The 19,589-nt window shown below is 39.0% G+C and overlaps 1 protein-coding gene across 2 annotated transcripts in view; it reads right to left on the reverse strand.

Annotated features, from left to right (window-relative positions):
• LOC126162762 (ankyrin repeat domain-containing protein 65-like) overlaps window positions 1–19,589 on the reverse strand; it is a 231,555-nt gene that overhangs the window by 103,942 nt on the left and 108,024 nt on the right. The window lies entirely within an intron of this gene.

The raw sequence follows: 19,589 nt of genomic DNA on the forward strand, positions 1-19,589 counted from the left end.
AGAGGAATTTTTAGATGTAAATTAAGAAAAAAAAGAAAAAAGGTTGTTATATTAACGTAATTATGTTGTTAAATTTGACTCGTTCCACATCATTACGAAATATCGTATTCATGATCCATGGAACTAGTATTAATCTAATCTAATCCTTAACTATCTGGATATTTCTTTTATCTCATCGTACGTTTCCTCAATGTCTTCCTAATCTGCTGAGCTAGTTGACATATAAGCTTGTAGTAGTGTGGTGGGTGTGGGCTTTGTGTCTATCTTGGCTTCAATATTGTGTTTGCTGTGTTGTTCATATCCACATTTCTACTTTTTTATTGATTATTAAATCTTCTCCTGCATTACTCATGCTTAATTTCGTACTTAAAACACTATATTCACGTGACCAAAAGTCCAGTCCTTCTGCAACCGAACGTCTTTAATTCCGCTGTATCTGGCTTTAATCTATCCATGTCCTTTATTAAATTTTCAAACCTACCTGCCCAGTTAAGGGAGGTGACATTCTTTGGTCCGATCTATAGAACACCAGTTTTGTTTCTCCTGATAATGACGTCCCCCTTAGTAGCCTCTGCCTGGAGATCCAGATGGAGGACTATATTGCCTCCAGAATATGTTGCTCAAGAGGATCCCATCATCATTTAACCACACAGTAAAGTTGCATACCCTCGGGAAAAATTACAGCTGTACTTTCCCCTTGTATCAGCCATTCACAGTACCAGCACACCAAGACCGTTTTGGTTGATGTTTCCAGGCCATATCAATCAGTCATCCAGACTGTTACCCCTACAACTACTGAAAAGGCTGCTACTCCTCTTTAGTAACCACACATTGGTCTGGCCTCTTGACAGATAGACCTCCATTGGACCTATGGCATGGCTATCTGTATCATTGAGCTCTGCAAGCCTTCACACTAATGACAAATTCCTTGGCTCATGGAGAAGGTATTCAAAGTTAAAAATGCAAAAAAATCAACTAGTGCAACATTGTTATAGCTGTCTCATACACGTACAGTCAATCTCTTTTTTGGGAACAGATGACCTACCACTCATCAGAAATAGGTCACTCATTTACTACTAGTAATTATATTATTAACTGAAGGATAACTGATTAGCAACCATACATAAGAATTCCGTGGAAGAAATCAAGAATACACATGGCAATTTCTTACCTAATTCTATTCAGTGTGCTAGGGACTCTTTGGTCTGCAAATACAGTATTAACGGTTGATAGGTGTATTCTGCCTCTAGAATAGTTGAACTGGAATAAAATCCATCATCTGTATGTTTACCCTAAAATCTTATATCAGCCAAATTATGAAGAATTTTCAAAAATGTGCAGATATATGCATGACGAAAATAATGAGAAAATTACGACTTTTAATGTCAATAATAATGAGATCATAGCACTTGTTTAATGTCACACTAATTAACATGTATTATTCGATGAACTCATTCTCGAAACTCAGGATGTAATTGGAGAAATTTTTCTAGATGCAGACATAAAGGAATAGATCGTTTTTACTTATCCCTGACATTTTCAAAAATATCACAACAGTTAGTGACAGATAGTCTAAACGGTTTCAATATTTTTAGACAAGATGATACAAATTTTAAACATTATACCATGAGTCCGTTGTCACAACACAAGTACCATAATTCCTGTCAGCAACAACACCAATACCAAATGTTCTGTAACAGATAAGGTCTCTGTCATAGTAAGCCTCCAATCCAGCTTTAGGCTTCTCATCGCCCCTCACTACAGCAATGGTCATCCATGAATTCCCTGATACAACTTCATTTGTTGTACAAGAAAAATTAATCTTACAGCCAACAAAGGTTATTGACCCACTTAGTGTCTCCTGTTGAGACACTGGGTTTGGTGTCTCATCAAAACTGATAACAGTCTTGTACACTGGCATTCTGCTCCTCCTTGCATATCTTCTACGGCGGTAAGGCATGGCTGTGTGCTCCGTGCGGCTGCCTCGAGTCGACTGAGCATGCTGCTGCCTGTGCGCGGAGACCCCAGCGCGCCTTATCAGGGAACTTCCGGTTGCGCAATCTTAATTTTCCAGCAACACGGGCTAAGTAATACTAGAGCCCGTGTTGCGCTCTCTCTCACACAATCGAGCAACTCCACTTCCCCATCGAGCTCGCTCAGCGGCTAAGTCTGCTTCAATGTCATGCGCCTATATGGCGACACACACAGCCATGGTATAACAAATTTTAAACATTATACCATGAGTCTGTTGGTGGTGATTTAAAGTTTGGTGATTTTAGAGAGTATTATACTAAATGCTGAAATGAGGATCAGATCGGATTTCTTACCACAGACAAGTGTAGGAAACCTAGTGAAGAAAAGTACAGACAGGAAATTAATCACTGTCTTACAACATCCAAATGTTAAATGTAAAAAACGTTTAATTAATTTCTTTTTTAATTTCTTTAATCGATTGATTAGCTGTAATTCATGGAGAAAAATTAGGTGGAAATAAAAATTATTGCAGCAAAAATATAGGAATTACACAAATGTTGGCGAAATAGGACCCAGAAGTTGTTCAAAAAGTTAACAAAATAGAAAAAGAAATTAAAGAATTGAACAAAGGATCCAAGCTTTGGGAGCAACAACCATGAACAGAATTTAAAAAATATATTAAGAAAAGAAGATCAGCTTGTTATTGATGCAATTGAGCAGGTGAAACAAGGAAGTGAAGGATTAGGTGACAATGTGTGGAGAGCTATCAAACAAAACAGAGAAACTGAAAAAAAGATTCCATATCCACCAATTAAGGGATGACAAAGTCCACATTATGAATGGTTTGACGATTACCCCGCTAAATATGACTACAGGTCAAGGGAATCAGAATTGCAGACTCCACTGAAAAGTTATATTGCAGTTATAAATAAAAACAAAGTTGGCAAATAATTAGAAAAACAAAAAGGGCATAGTCAAGCAATGGAAGAAACTGTTTAATAGTTAAAAAACGAAATTCCAAAAAGTAATTAACATGTTTTATCACACATTAAGTAATTGCAACGTAGAAAAATTTTTGGCGTTGGATGAAACACTTATAACTGTGTCCAGGGCTGTTGCCTTTCTGAAGATGTAATATGTGTGCTTAACGCTGTCTCTCTTTATAGTTATATCCACAAATGTGTTTGCTATAGTGTTTCTTTTTCCACAGTCAGTTGAATATTTGTATATATGTTGTTTATATCTGTATGAAGTTTATCTACTTTCTCTGTAGGTTCATTTATCATAAAGATTATGTCATTCATATATCTGTGCCACTAAACAATTTTGCATCTCTTCTTTATGACATCTGTACCGAAGATTGTGTTTCCTATATGGTTGATTTATACGAAGACTGTATTTTTATGTGGGTGATGAATATGTTTGCCAATGTACCTGATATTGGGGATCCCATTTAAAGCTCATCTTTTTGTAAGTAAAGTTCCTTGTCAAATTAGGAGTAATGTTGGGATGTGATTGCTTTGAGTGGTTTGGTTGTTTTGTTAATGATGTCTGAAAGTAGTTTCTTGAGCATCAGTAAGTTTTCTTCAATTTATTTTATTTTGTCTGCTGTGAGTATCGAGGTGTATATGTTCTGTATGTCAAATGAGATGAGTGATGCTCGTTGTGTAATGTGTAAGTCTTCTATTCGTGTTATGAGTTAATTTTGATCTTTCGTTCTTGTGCTGGTCTTCATTCCATAATGTTACATTAGGATGTTCTTCTTGTGTTTCACCACGTGGTATGATGGTGGATTCATGATATTAATAACATGTCTCAGGGGAATAATGGGTGTTGTTCTGTTGGGTTCTTTAGTATGATGTGTTGTTGTTTTGACGATACTACAGCCACATTAGGCATTTCTCGCCAAGTTATACAACAGTTTCAAGAGTATCCATCTCAGACTCGACAAAACCATTCAACACATCAGATTCACTCAGAGTTGGAAAACAAGTAATGTGATTCCAAATTATATTAATATAAAGGTCAGAAACAACTCTTTGATAACACAAAGATCAAAATCATTTTCAGCGAACACTTGGTTAATAAATGAAAGCAAGTTGGTTACAACAAGAAATGCATGCTTAGTAGAATATTATCGAATGTACATCTCATTTTACCTGCATTTATTAACAACAAAACCAGTGGTGATTAAAGGAATACAAGAATCTCAACACTTAGTAGCAACTACATTGCAATACATGTGGAACAAACACAAACGAATAATCGGTACATTCACTAAGAAGAATAAAGAGAAAGTGAAACATGACAAATTGCAACAGACCCACCACCACCACCACAAGTTTCATCCAAAATTGCTAAACCTTACAGATACAGAATTAACAGTGAGAGAAACACAGTTATTAGAGAAAGGATTCAAACACAACATCGGTAAAAAGACAGATAATCACCACACAGAAAATTCGGTTGTACGAACAGGGAGCATCGCGAAAGAGGTAGAGAAACAAGAAAATAGCATTGTAAATATTGGGATAACACGAGAACTAGTTGAGAAAGAAATAAATAACATTATCAGAATGTTAAATAACATCGAAACAGGAATCTTCAAATGGAAAACAACACTATTAACAAATTAAAAGGAAAAATACACTCTAACAACATCATAGTTAGAAGAGCTGATGAAGTGAACAGCACAGTCCTCATCAAAAAGAAAAACATGTAGAAAAAACAAAAGTTTCCATCTTTTCTGACAATGTCATGAAACTAAAATCTGATCCAATAACGTGTTTCTAGACTTACATAAGAAATCCTCAGACATTGAAGACATTGTAACATAAACAAGAACAGCACATCTCTCAGAAGAACCCAAAAGCTCTAACACTCAGAAGTGAACCCAGGGTTCAAAGAGCGCTTATTCGGTTCAAGTCTATTATTAATTTCTTGAATGAACCATCATGCCATGTGACAAACCACATACACCAAACCATAATGTTATATCATCAAATGAAGAACAGCACATCAGTGGAAAACACAAACAAACTAAAAACACAAATAGAGGTCCTCCACATTTCACAAACACCATCACTCATCTCTTTCGAGAGAGAATATCTACACCTTGATACCCACAGCAGACGCAATAAGAGTAATCGATGAAAACTTACTGACATGCAGTAAAGTACCTGGTGACAGTATTAATCAAATAACCAAAACACTCAAATAATCACCTCCCACAATTACCTCCAATTTGAAAAATAACTTTATTGACAAAAAGATGGGCTTTCAATGGGAATCACACTATCAGAATAACTGGCAAACATATTCATCAGCCACAGAGAAAATACAATCTGCAATAGAGACATCATGAAGAAGGGATATAAAATTGTGAGCTGGTATATATCTGTGGATGATGTAAACTTTGTGGTAGATGAACCAACAAACAAAACAGATAAACTTCATACAGAAATAAGCAATACACATACAAATATTCATTTCACGATGGGAAATAAAATATAAAGGCAAATACATTTCTTGGATATAACAATAAAGTGAGACAGCAATAAGCTTACACTGACATCTTCTGAAAGTGAACAGTCACAAGTACAAACCATGCTTCATCCGACCACTTCCAAAATCTAAAACCAGCAGCTTTATGACACATCACAAAGACTAAATGTTGTCACACACAAACAAAAGACAAACCAGATATATTCCAAGGAGCAGGCATATAACCAGTTATAATGCCAAGGATGTCAATCAATATACCTAAGGATGACAGGTCAGGAATTTCAAAACTGCATACAGGGAACATATAAGAATCTGGAACAATGAAAACAAGCATTCTATCTTTGCAAAATACATGATAAAACATGGATATGGTCAGTCCACCAAGGATGAAGACATTAAAATAATTAGAGTGAATAATCACAACAAGAAACTTCTAACAGTAAAAGAAAAGCTTTCATGTACAAAGAGCCCTTGTAATAAAAAAAGTAATTAATAACCAAATCAGTATGAGCAGTAACTCACTGATTCTGTTAGCCACTAACAAGAAACAGAAATATGATACATAAGCAGAATAAATAATGAATCTTCCTTTCCCCTTCTTTCACTTTATGTCTCTGTCTGACCTTCTCTCTGTAGCCATCTCCCCTCCCCTCCCTCTCTCTCTCTCTCTCTCTCTCTCTCTCTCTCTCTCTCTCTCTCTCTCTCACACACACACACACACACACACACACACACACACACACACACAGAGAGAGAGAGAGAGAGAGACACATACACACACACATATATATCCACCATAAAAAATGAAAAAGAAACAACACAGTGTAAACATACATATATAGAACGAAAAATGGAGCTGATTTATTGTAGTACATTCGAGTGAAAAACGCAAGAAATTGGCACAGTCATATAGATTAACAACAGTGGGAATTGTAAGTACCACCAAAAGATAACCACACGAAATTTATGCTACAATAGTTGTTCCTGATATGAAAAACAAGAGAAAAACATGATAGAATGTAACATAGTAACATACTGTAAATAGTACATATCACATTTATCATATGTATAAAAAGAGAACAACCCACTGAACATTCTTCATACAAAGAAAGGGAAATATGGATGACTAAAAAGCTTTCGTTTAGCTGCATAGACTGAATATACCTCCTTGAACTAGTTAAGTATGTGGAAAAACTTAACAGCACTATAGTTTCGAGGGAATACAAAATTTTAACGAAGCCATTTCTATTTATTTGTGTATGTCTGTATTAAAGAAGTTGTCAGATAATTACAAATTTAATAATATTTTAAGCCTAATAAACAAACATTTTTGGAAAGAAGATAAACGAATGAGATAATGCTGCAGTAATTTCATTAAACGATTTCAAAAAGAATTATTTAACATATTTAAAGTAACTAAAGGTTACATTGATCTTGCACAAAAGGAATTAGTAGATATAAAAGATACAGCAATTTGTTCTAATGCAGCTACTGAACAATAATTAAGCAATGAATTAATAATGACATTGTCAAATCTGAATATGGAAGTATTCTAACACAATTAAATGATTATGTCACTACAGTACATCTGAATGAAAAGTAATCAGATTCATGAAGATAAGCTTACCACTTTAGAACCGCCAGAAAATAATTGCTCTACAAAATAGAAAGTAGATAAAGCGTTTTCAGAATATTTCTAAAAGACAAATTTAACTCCAGACATATACAAATTAAGCTATCTTCAAAGCGGAATGGGTGACAAATTTAAAGTGAATTTTCATGTTGTTAATGATAATAAAGTACGAAAATATGTATTGGAGTATGATGTAAAAGTTAAAGTCAAGGGAATTTTTACTTTGGAAGGTATGTAGATAGTGATATGTCGCTTACAGGTTTTAGAATAGACATTAAAAGGTTTATTGTCGATGAACAGCATATTTTGTATCCCATCAACTAAATAATCCATGACTTGAAATGAAAAAAGATCAAATTTTAATATATCTGGATCAGTCTACTGGAACTTCATGTGTTTCAGGTGCTGTACTTGTATTTGTGGAATTGTTTCTAAAATTAAATGATGATGATGAGAGGATGGACTGATTATAGCTGAAGACTCTCCAAGATATATGTTGGAAGAAGCTTAAATCTTACTAAACCTTCAACCTATTGAATGGTCATCCTGTCTGCTGACTGAAGTGCAAATAATTTACTGAAATGTATAAATCTTCACAGAGTAACACTTAATAATGAAAGTGTTTTTGCACAATTTGTAATATTGAAAAGAGTAAATTTGTAAAAAAACTGTAGGTTATTAACTTTAGTGTAATATTCCAGAAGAATATTCCAGGAAATGTGTGCATAGTTGAAGTGAATATTGTGCATTCCTTCTTCTTTTATCTACTCAATCTACAACAGTATATGTATTAAGCATATGCTCTCCTGGTTTATAATCTGTGTAATAGCACATGTCGATGTAAAATAGTTACCTTATTTCGACAAATTTTACTTCATCCATAAACCAATTAATCTACCTTCAAAATAGAATATGTGACAAAGATAAGGGAAATTTAATTTTGTTAATGACAATCAAGTATTGAAATATGTATTTGAGTATGACGTAAAAATTAACGGAATTTTTGTTTTTGGAGCCAATGTAAATGATGACGAAGATGGTGCAATTGCTATAATGAATGCTTAAGTATAATTATAAACAGGTACTCACCAAAATGAAAACTTGAGTCTAATTTTAAACAGGCAACCGCCAAAATGAAAACTTGAATCTAATTTCAAACAGATACCCGCCTCATGGAACTATAGTTACTGGTGACTTCAATTTTCCCTACATACGTAGGCGAAACCCAATGTTTACATACGGAGATACGCATAAAGCATCATCCGAAATTGTGCATTCTCTGAGAATGGTTTCCAGCAGTTAGTCCATGAGCCTACTCGAATGGTATACATTTCTGAAAACTCATTTGACCTGTTCGCAACAAATAATCCTGAGCTAATAGCGAACATCAAAACGGATACAGTGATTTGTGAACAAAGAATTGACGTAGCGGTACTAAAAGACTTAACTCCCAAATTCTCCAAGAATAAACGAAAAATACACCTATTCAAAGCTGCAGATAAAAGTATCCTCGCAACCTTCTCGATAGACTATCTCCAAGCAGTCCTAATTGACACTGTAAGTATAGACCAGATATGATTTGAATTCAGAGAAATAGTATCGACAGCCACTGAGAGATTTATACTAAATAAATTAATACTAAATAAATTAAACGATGGAGTTGACCATCCTTGGTACAGTAAACGGGTCAGAACAATGTTGCAGAAATAACGGGAATAGCATGTCAAATTTAAACGAATGCAAAATACCCAAGATGGGCGATCTTTTACAGAAACTCTAAATTCAGCGCAGACTTCAATCCGAGATGCTTTTAATAGTTTCCACAACGAAACTTCCTCGCGAAACTTGGCAGAAAGTCCCAAAAGATTCTGGTATCTAACGTATGCTAGCATCAGAACACAATCAATGCCTTCTCTTTGTGATTGCAATCGATATACCGTTGATGACATTGATGTGAGAGCAGAGTTACGAAACACAACATTCTGAAATTCCTTCACCTAAGAAGACAATGTAAATATTTCATAAATCTAATCAAGATCTGCTGCCAACATGAGCAACTTATAAGTAGGCATCCTCTGACTAATAGCTTGATAAAAGCTGGTCTTCTGTCTAGACTGCATGCCAGTTATGTTCCTTTCAGAGTATGCTGATGATATAGCTCTATACTTCACAATCATCTACAACCGCCCGCACGCTGAAAGATCTGTAATCAAAGATTGGAAAGTTGCATCTGTATCACCAATATTTTAGAAAGGCAATAGGAGTAATACACTAAATTACAGGCCCATATTATTAACGTCAATATGCAGCAGGATTCTGGAACGTGCATTATGTTCGAACACGATGATTTACCTCAAAGAGAGCGGTCTACTGGCACACGTTCAACAGGAATTTAGAAAACTTCGTTCTTGTGGAACACGCTAGCTCTTTACTCATACAATGTACTGAGCGCTATTGAGAAGGTTTTTCAAATTGACTTAGTATTTGTAGATTTTCAGATGGCTTCTGACATTGTACCTAACGAACAGCTTGTAATCAAACGCTGGAGAATTGTCCAGTAGAAGGAGGGTCTTACTCATTGGTCTGAAGATGATCACAGAAGTGGTCGAAACCGGTCACGTAATAAATAAATTGTAATCAAGACTGTTGCTGGTGGTAAATATTCGTATAGCTCAATTCTAAAATACAAAATTTTTGCGGAGAATAAGAACTCTGAATCACGAAATGTGCGCGTATTCACTTGGGCGAGAAACTGTGTCAACGGTCGTTGATAGAAAGGTGGGCCACATCAACTAATACAAGGTAGGAAAAATAATTATACGGTAGTATAATTATTAAATTATTACAAACAATAATCTTGCGTGTCACAATAATGGCTACCCCAACTTGGCCTCGTGTGTGAACTAGTATGAAGGTGATAATTAGTAAATGTTTCTGGTCTCCCCCATTAATATTTGATTTGCTTATAGTGAAGTGCGTTACATAAAATATACAGGTTAAACTCTTGTATCTATGGAAAAATTCAGATTTTAATGCCTATTTATGGAATGGAGACTTGAAAAATTTTCCCACCATAGGATAGTAAGTGTTCTTGCGGCCCCAGCTCAGTAACGTGGTGTTGTTTCGGAACACAGAACTAAACTAGAAGTTGCAATCATAATACAGTGGACCACTTGCTACCCCTCTTCAGCGAACGTTTTAATTAAATTTGAATTATTTAGCATATACTCGTCCGCTCTGACCGAGTTCACTTGTAATGTCTTTTGCTAAATTTGTTCTAAGTGACCTACAGTAATTAAATATAATATTCACAGAAGGCATGGGTTTAGGTATAATTGTGTGCATGCATAAAATTCCCTGTAGACAGGTCCGCGCTCACCTCTCCCTTTCCATAATTATGTGGTGAAAGTAAATCCTGTTGACTAGAGAGACCGTTTGTAATGATGTATAACATGAGAGGCACTGCTGTTGCATAAGAATGGACAGTAACTATTCCCATAAATACATGGCTAATTTTTCAGATGCTATAGTTAGACAATAAATATCAATTACTCTAGATCCTCTACTAATTATTTCCTCCCTTCATCATTAACAACTTAAAGAATAGGGGAAACCGAAAGTATCAGAACCTCCCTAGAATATGGAAAATAGGATTGATAAAATATCCCTTGCAGCTGACAGGCAATCAGCCACAAATTTGTCCCTACCTCAGTCACGCGCTGGGTCTACAAATAAAAACATTTAAAGGCACTATGGTCCCTATTAAGCCCTGCATTGGTGCCTTCTGTAATGGTTATAAAGATTGTGTTATCCGTTGCCTTGAAATTTTTGCCAATAGGTTAAACCCACACACCAAAAATTATTAATACCCCAGCAGTAACTCGCAGAGGCCTGTAATTTCGTGGAGCACGCGAGTTTTGTAAACCAGTACTAAAGAGGGTAGCTTGCAGAAGCAGTAGGACACGATAAGCGACAGTAAACAACCTACCCGGTCGAATATTATCAGTACCATCGGTAGGATGGTTACGTTACAAAGTTTCCAATAATCCAAGGTCGAATGGCAATGGTCCCGTGCCCACTGATATCGTAATTGTCGATCAGCATGTAAACACGTCGGGGTGGTCTGCTACGGAGCCCCATGTTCAAAAATGTACAATGAACGGTGTGCTCCCGAACCCTTGAAAGTGCACCATCACTGTGCTCTTTCGGCAGAGATGCGACATATCACCATATGTCCTACTTTAGAGTGCAGGCAAGTCTCAGAATCTTCCGTTCTGTGGAGAGTCCTGGACTTCCATCCATTTAGCCCGTAGTAGTGGTTTCACTGTCCTTCTTTCTCTTTCGGTAGGTGCTCACGTCAGTAGCACGTGAACATTCGACCACCTTCGCCGTTTCCGAGATACTCGTTCAGACACTCTGTGTAATAAGAGTCTGCCCATTGTCAAAGTCGCTTATCTCAATGAATATCCCCATTTGCAGAGCACGTCTTCGGTAGGGTGATCCCCCGTCCGTGTATGCTCCGCTAAAGTACAGGTTGCTTCAAAAAGAATATACATATTACAAAGTATTATTTCGTCCAACCTATCGATCGCTGCGCCTCGGGTCGGCTATTGGAGAAACAAATACATAATCTAGTTTAAATTAATAGTCGCTAGATGACAGTAGTTCAATTTTGCTTGGTACCCGTCATATGTTTAAAATGGCTACTCCGCAGCAGAAATCATTTTGTGTTCTCCAGTTCAGTTCCGTGATTACAATCCAAAACGTTTGAGGTTGAGGTACCAAAGTGATCCTCCGAATGGGTGGAACATTCGCGGATGGTATCGACAGCTTCCAGATACAGGATGTGTATGTAAAGGAAAGAGCCCTGGTAGCCCTTGTGGTCCCGAAGACAATTTTGCACGAATTCAAACTGCTTTCCAACGTAGTCCTTCAAAATCTACTCGTCGTACCAGTTACAGCTTCCTACAACAAGAATTTGGCGTGTTTTGAGACGTCGAGCAGCGCGGGGTATCCGAGCGGTGTTGGGCGTCTTGCCATGGTTCGCGTGGCTCCTCCCGTCGGAGGTTCGAGTCCTGCCTCGCGCATGGGTGTGTGTGTCGTTCTTAGCGTAAGTTAGTTTAAGTCAGATTAAGTAGTGTGTGAGCCTAGGGACTGATGACCTCAGCAGTTTGGTCCCATATGAGCTTACCACCACAAACGTTTTGAGACGTCGCTTGCTTATGAAGCCGTAGAAGTTACAGCTGTTACCAGTTCAGCGTCCTGATGACAAACGCAAACGTGTGGCATTTGGTAACGAGATTCTTGATGCTACTGACAACGATAACACTTTTTCGCAAACCAACATGTTCAGTGATTAAGCGACTTTCCCTGTTAGTGGTCAGGTTGACAAACACAATGTTCGAATTTGGGGTCCACAGAACCCACATGCAGCCATTAAACATGTACGAGATTCGCACGAAGTCAATGTGTTTTGTGCGATATCCCGATCATCTGTTTACGGCCCAATCTTCTTTGGTGGAAACGCGGCTCAAATGGCTGTGAGCAGAATGGGACTTAACTGCTGAGGTCATCAGTTCCCGAGAACTTAGAACTACTTAAACCTAACTAACCTAAGGACAACACACACATCCATATCGAGGCAGGATTCGAACCTGCGACCATAGCGGTCGCGCGGTTCCTGACTGTACCGCTTAGAACCGCTCGGCCACTCCAGCCGGCGATGGAAACACGGTTAACCGTCAGTAGTATCTCGCCATGTGACTAAACTGGTTGTGTCCGAGGTTGCACGAAGACAACTTTATTTTCCAAGACGGGACACCCCTCACTGGAGTCGCCAAGCGCGTGAATATCTGAATGAAACTCTACTGCACCGCTGGATTGGTCGTCAAGGAGCTGGCATGTTAGCATGTCTCAACCGGGTTCCACGGTCACCGGATTTGACACTGTCTGACTTCTTCCTGCGGAGTTTCGTTAAAGACAACGTTTATGAACCACCACTCCCACAGAACCTGGAAAAGTTGACGAACCGGATCCCTGCTGCCATAACATCAGTGACGAAGGACATGCTTGCCCAAGTATGGGAGGAATTTGAGTATCGATGTGATATTGTTCGCGTCGCTGATGGAGGACATATTGAACAACTGTAATCTGAGCTTGAGAGGTTCGTAAATATGTGTGTAAAGTTTCATATTCGTATGTCTTAAAGTTTAAATACATCTATTAGAAATACGTATATTCATTTTGAAACAACCTGTACATTTTTTGCGGCGTCACGTGCCCGCATCTCCACCAGGTGGCATCCAACGTCTCGATGGGCCATGGTCACAATGTTTTCGTTTATCAGTGCATAGATGTCATATTTGGGGCGGAAAATTGTATCCCTATCGTTAACACTTTTTATTCTAAGGACACCCCCTTCAGTCCAGTTCTTACTGTTCGCTCTCGGCTCTTGTACAAATTGTACAAAGGTCTACTGAAAAAGTAATCCCTCCAGCTTTTACCATGAAAGTTCTTGAGGTTTAATAAGTAAAACAAATTTTATTAATATTCTGCACGTTTAAACATCATGTCAACGTATTTAGTTCTCAACATACTCATTCTGGCGATGAACGTTTCTCCCAAAGAGAGACAGTTTGTTGCTTCCATCACTGTACAATGTTCGACTTTGTTGACACAGCTACAACCTCACCTCTTCCTCTAGCGCTTCATCACTATCAAAGTGAAGTCCTCAAAGACGTTCCTCAAGTCCTGAAAACAGCTGAAAACCGGATGGGGTCAAGTGTGGACTGTATGGAGCCCGGCCGATGACGGCGAACCCAAGGCGTCGGATTGTCACAGATGTCGCAACGCTCGTATGCGATCTGGTACTGTCGTGCTGAAGTACAACCGCCATGTTACAAACTGTGATCCGGAGCTGTCTCGAGGCAGTGGGTTGCTTCAACGAGGCGGGAGGTCGACTGCGTGATACGCATGATATGCAACACCTCTGCCGATACTGAGCACAGAATACAAATTTCGGAGGCCTTACCATTCAGCACGCCCTCGAATATTACCCGTTTTCCCCGTAATTTACCCAGAATCTCGAACAGCTTGAACCGTTTTAAATTTTCGAACACTTCTTCCACATCGAAAAATCCTATGGTACGTGTCTTGCTTCCATTATCAAACGGAACCTCGGATCTATGTTAATGGTAACTTTACTTTTCCCAAAGCCAAACTGATCGTCATGCAAAAGGTTCTCAATATTCTTAATCATTCTTCTGGGAACAATTCTGTTCAAACACTTGGATGAATGGGCTGCAAGGCAGGTTGCAAGGTACTTCTCGCACTTCTGCCACAGCTTTGTAAGTGATTCTGTGGACGATACTTTTGCGGCGGAATGACGGCATGTCTCCAATCTAATAGGTTCTACAAAACAACATGAACTGTAGCTCGGTTGTGGCTTCCACCAGTTGTTTTAGGAACTCAGATGGGATGTTGTTTTTCTCTCCGGCCACATTTCAGCGCAAGTTTTCCAGCTCTGTTGGATCAGGCCTCTAATACTACATCCACCATGTCTTCAGTACCGACTAACGTTACTTCTATGACGTCATGAGACATTCAATATATTCATTCCACCTACCAGCTCTCTTCTCTCCGATTAACAGTGGATGGTATTGTTAATGTTGACACCGTGTCTTTAATTTCACTGGTGATTGTTTTTACTCTTGTGTTTGCTGAGCGAAATCTTCTGAGAACCATTTGCTTTAGATTTTTTCACATTTTTCTAGCAGCCATTTCACCTTTTCTCCCGTACGCTACCCATTCTTTCCATTACCAAATGATTTATACTGATGTTTACGTTCCCTTTCCATGACTTTTTGTGCTCTATTCCGTCATCGATGAACTGAAGTGTTTCTTCTCTAAATCCACGATTTCTTGGCAGTTCCTGCCTTGTATCTATGTTAATCTTTTCACCTTCTATGATCTTCTGTGATTATCCTTGTGAGATATGTATATTCCTCTTCGATTGAACTATTAGCTGAGGTATTCATTATCGCAGAGTCTACAGCTTTAAACAACTTCACTCAAATCTCAACCTTCGTCAGTACTCCAGTATCCCTCTTCTTTGAACATTGATTAATCCCTATTAAACTTCAGTCTATTCTCCATCATTTCTAAATTGAGGTCCGTGTTTATATTTGCTCCTGGGTTCACTTTACTATCTAGTATCTCGTTTCGGAATCTGTATCTGACCTTGACGTAGTCCTACTGGAATCTTCCCGTGTCTCTTGAATTTGCAAAGTATACCTCCTACCATTGTAATTCATGATCAGTGTACCCTCTATGAAATTTATTTCAGAATCCATTCATCTTTTCCCGTCTCTTATTCCTACTTAACCCATATTCCTCTGCGATTCTTTCTTCTTTTCCAAACCATTACTACCGCGTTCCAGTCCCCTACGATTATTAGATTATCATTTATTTTTACATGCTGAACCTCCCCTTCGATGTCTTCATTTACTTTCTATATCTCTTCATGTTCTACCCTGTGTTCCTTAACTGCTTTTGTTGACATTCGTTTGCTTTCGATTCTGATCAGAGTAATAATATCACTCAATTGTTCACAGCAACGGACTCCCGGCTCTCTTAAGTTTAATGCCGGTACCTCGTCATTTTTTTACATTATTCTACGAAATACATTCTTTTTTTTCAAAATCTGGTAAATAGTGGCTTGACGTAACTGCTTGTTTGTGAATAAATTTTAGTACAACGACTCTTCGTGGTTACGTGAGCAGTACTTTTACAAAAATAATTGATTACAAATGTTCTTTCTCCAGAACGGTTCCACTAACCCTTTTGTGTTGCTGTTTGGTTAAGGTGGAGATTCCCTTTACTCATCTTCCGGGGCAAACTACAAATTCCGATTGGACCTGTTACGCTACTGACTTTTCTTTATATTGCTCCAAATGTTGCTAGTCACCTGTACTTAGAAACGTGTCGCAAAAATACTGTTTACCAATCTTGTTGACTGACGTCTGTGCTCATAATACAGTGATGTGCCAAAAAACCTGCTTTAGGCAGGCGTAGTCAAACACAAGGATACGTAAATAGGCAGAATACGGCGCTGCGGTCAGCAACGCCTATACAAGACAACCAGTGTCTGGCGCAGATCTTAAATCGTTTACTGCTTCTACAATGGCAGGTTATGAAGATCTAAGTGAGTTTGAAGGTGGTGTTATAGTCGGCGCGTGAGCGATGAGACACGGCTTCTCCAAGGTAGCGATGAAGTGGAGAGATTTTCCCGTACGACCATTTCACGAGTGTACCTTGAATACCAGGAATACGGTGAAACATTAAATCTCCAACTTCGTTGTGTAGGAAAAAGATCCTGCAACAACGGGACCAACGACGACTGAAGAGAATCGTTCGACGTGACAGAGGTGCAACCCTTCCGCAGATTCCTGCAGATTTCAATGTTGGACCATCAACAAGTGTCAGCGTACGAACCATTCAACGAAACATCATCGATATGGGCTTTCGGAGCCGAATGACCACTCCCTTACCCTTGATGACTGCACGACACAAAGCTTTGCGCCTCGCCGGGGCCCGTCAACCCCGACATTGGACTGTTGACGATTGGAAACATGTTGCCTGGTCGGACGAGTTTCGTTTCAAATTGTATCTAGCGGATCAACGTGTACTGGCATCGGGACAACCTCATGAGTCCCTGGACCCTGTATGTCAGCAGTGGACTGTTGGAGCTGGTGGAGGCTCTGTAATGGTGCGGGGCGTGTGCAGCTGGAGTGATATGGAACCCCTGATACGTCTAAATACGACACTGACAAGTGATACGTACATGAGCAACCCGTCAGATCACTTGCATCCATTCATGTCCATTGTGCATTCCGAAGAACTTCGGCATGTCCAGCACGACAATGCGACACACATACGTCCAGAATTGCTACAGAGGAACACTCTTCTGAGTTTAAACACTTCCGCTGGCCACCAAACTCTCCCGACATGAACGTTATTGAGCACATCTGGGATGCTTTGCAACATGCTATTCAGAAGAGACCTCCATCCCCTCGTTTGTGGACAACCCTGCAGTATTCGTGGTGTCAGTTCCCTCCAGCACTACTACAGACATTAGTGGAGTCCATGTCACGTCGTGTTGCGGCTTTTCTGCGTATTCGCGGGAGCCCTACACGATATTAGGCAGATGTACCAGTTTCTTTGTGTCTTCAGTGTATTTGTACTGTACTGAGAACCAGAAGTAGCAGGAAATACACATTGCAATTGGGAAACAGTGGTGACGAGACAAAGCAGGAAGCATACGAGGAAGAATCACTTCGAGGAAAACCGCGTATGCGCAAGTGGTTATCTCGGAGTTAACACTCCTAGATACACCCAGGGTCACCTCTTGCCTCAAGAGCGAAAACTGTTGACTGCATTTTACTTGGCTCGCACTTAACTGGCAAAAACGTAGCGCAACTGTAGTACCAACATTTCCTCCTTATTATTCGGTAACATCATATATACCTACATCAACATCTATATCTCTTTTCTGCAGGTAACCTTAGGGTGCGTAGCATAGTTAATTTCTCGTACCACCCCTCCCTTTTCATTTACTATAGGCGACAGTAGCTTCGGGTGAATGATTGCCATTAAACCTCGGAATTAGCATTAAGTTCTCGGATATACACGTCTTGGGAATTACGTAAAACTTACGTTGATGGAATGTGACTAGGTAACGCGTTGGCCGTCTCTTCCGGGAATTTACGCTAGTTTCCTGCGTATTGCAGAACGCTTCTCTTGTAGTGTCTGCCTTCGGACTTTGTTGAGCATGTCCGTAACGCTCTCGCGCCGTCCTGATGATCCAGTGACGAAACGCGCCGCCTTTAGTTGGATCTTCGCTATCGCTGCTATCCGTTGTACTTGGTTTCATGCTGATGATCTACACTCAAAAATCGGTCTACCAAGTGTGTTATAAGCAACGTTTTTCGTGGGTGAGTTACATTTCCGTAAGATTGGTCCAAATGGCTTTGAGCACTGTGGGACTTAACATCTGAGGTCATCAGTCACCTAGAACTTAAAACTACTTAAACCTAACTAACCTGAGGACATCACATACATCCATGCCCAAGGCAGGATTCGAACCTGCGACCGTAGCAGTTGCGCGGTTTCGGACTGAAGCGCCTAGAACCGCACGGCCACAACGGCCGGCTCCGTAAGATTCTTCCTGTCAATGTCCACCTATAATTTGCTTTCCCTAAAATTTGTTTTATGTTGTGATTCCACTTTGGTACACTATGATTATTAATCCTGGCATTTTATGAATCTTACTGCTTCTAGTGAGTTGTCACCGGTAGTGTAATTTTGTGTAATTGTTCTTCTTTGCTTTTTTTGAGTCATCTACTTATAATTGATACTAATAGACTTCTGTTGGCCAGGAACGCCCTTTATCTAGCACGTGTCTGCTTTTTACGAAATCTTTTCTCTGTCCATCATGGGCTATTTTGCTGCCTAGGTAGCAGAATTCCTTATGTCGTCTTCTTCGTGATCACCAGATTTCATTTTGAGTTTCTCGATGATCTCATATCTGCTACTTCTCATTACTTCCGTCTTTCTTCGATTGACTCTCAGTCCGTATTCTGTACTCACTACACTCTTCATTCTGTTGAACAGATCCTGTGATTCTTCTTCACTTTCACTGAAGATAGCGCTGTCGTCAGCGAATCTTACCACTGATATCCTTTCAATTGAAAATTAGTCCCAATCTTGAACTTGCCATTTCTGCCATTGCTTCTTCGAAGTATAGATTGAACAGTAGGGGTGAAAGGCTACTTCGTTGTCTTACACACTTTCTAATCTAGGGCTTCCGTTCTTGGTCTTGCACTCTTATTCTCCCCTCTTCGTTTCTGTACGTATTATATATTATCTGTCCTTACCTACAGCCTACTCCTATTTTTCTTATGATTTCCAAAATCTTGCACCATCTTACTCTGTAGAACGCTTTTTATAGGTCGACAAATCACGCGAACGTGTTTTGATTTCCTTCAGTCTTACTTTCATTATCAATCGCAACTTCAGAACTGCCTCTGGTGACTTTACCTTCTCAAAAATTGTCAAATGACAGGTCCTCAGTTTTATTTTCCGTTCATCTGTATATAATTCCTATCAGAAACTTGGAAGACCTAAAAGTATTAACTGACCCCTCTTTGTACATCTTTGAGGTGATTCTTTCCCTAGGTAGCAGAGATGACCTATTAAAAGAAAAAAAAGACATTTGAACACTTATACAACACAACACATAAAAACTACATGCTCACCTCGCATCGCTTAAAACTGTGTGCTCAGACTCCTCAGTATATGGTGATAAAATTCCATAATGAATATGGAGCTAAATATCTTAATAAGCAAGTTACTTGATTCCCTAAAATGGAATAAAAATTTTTAGTGAATGGAAGTAATGAAATCCCGCTAGAAATAGTCT

The sequence above is a fragment of the Schistocerca cancellata genome, chromosome 2 (assembly GCF_023864275.1).
Source record: "Schistocerca cancellata isolate TAMUIC-IGC-003103 chromosome 2, iqSchCanc2.1, whole genome shotgun sequence".
Classification (NCBI taxonomy): Eukaryota; Metazoa; Arthropoda; class Insecta; order Orthoptera; family Acrididae; genus Schistocerca; species Schistocerca cancellata.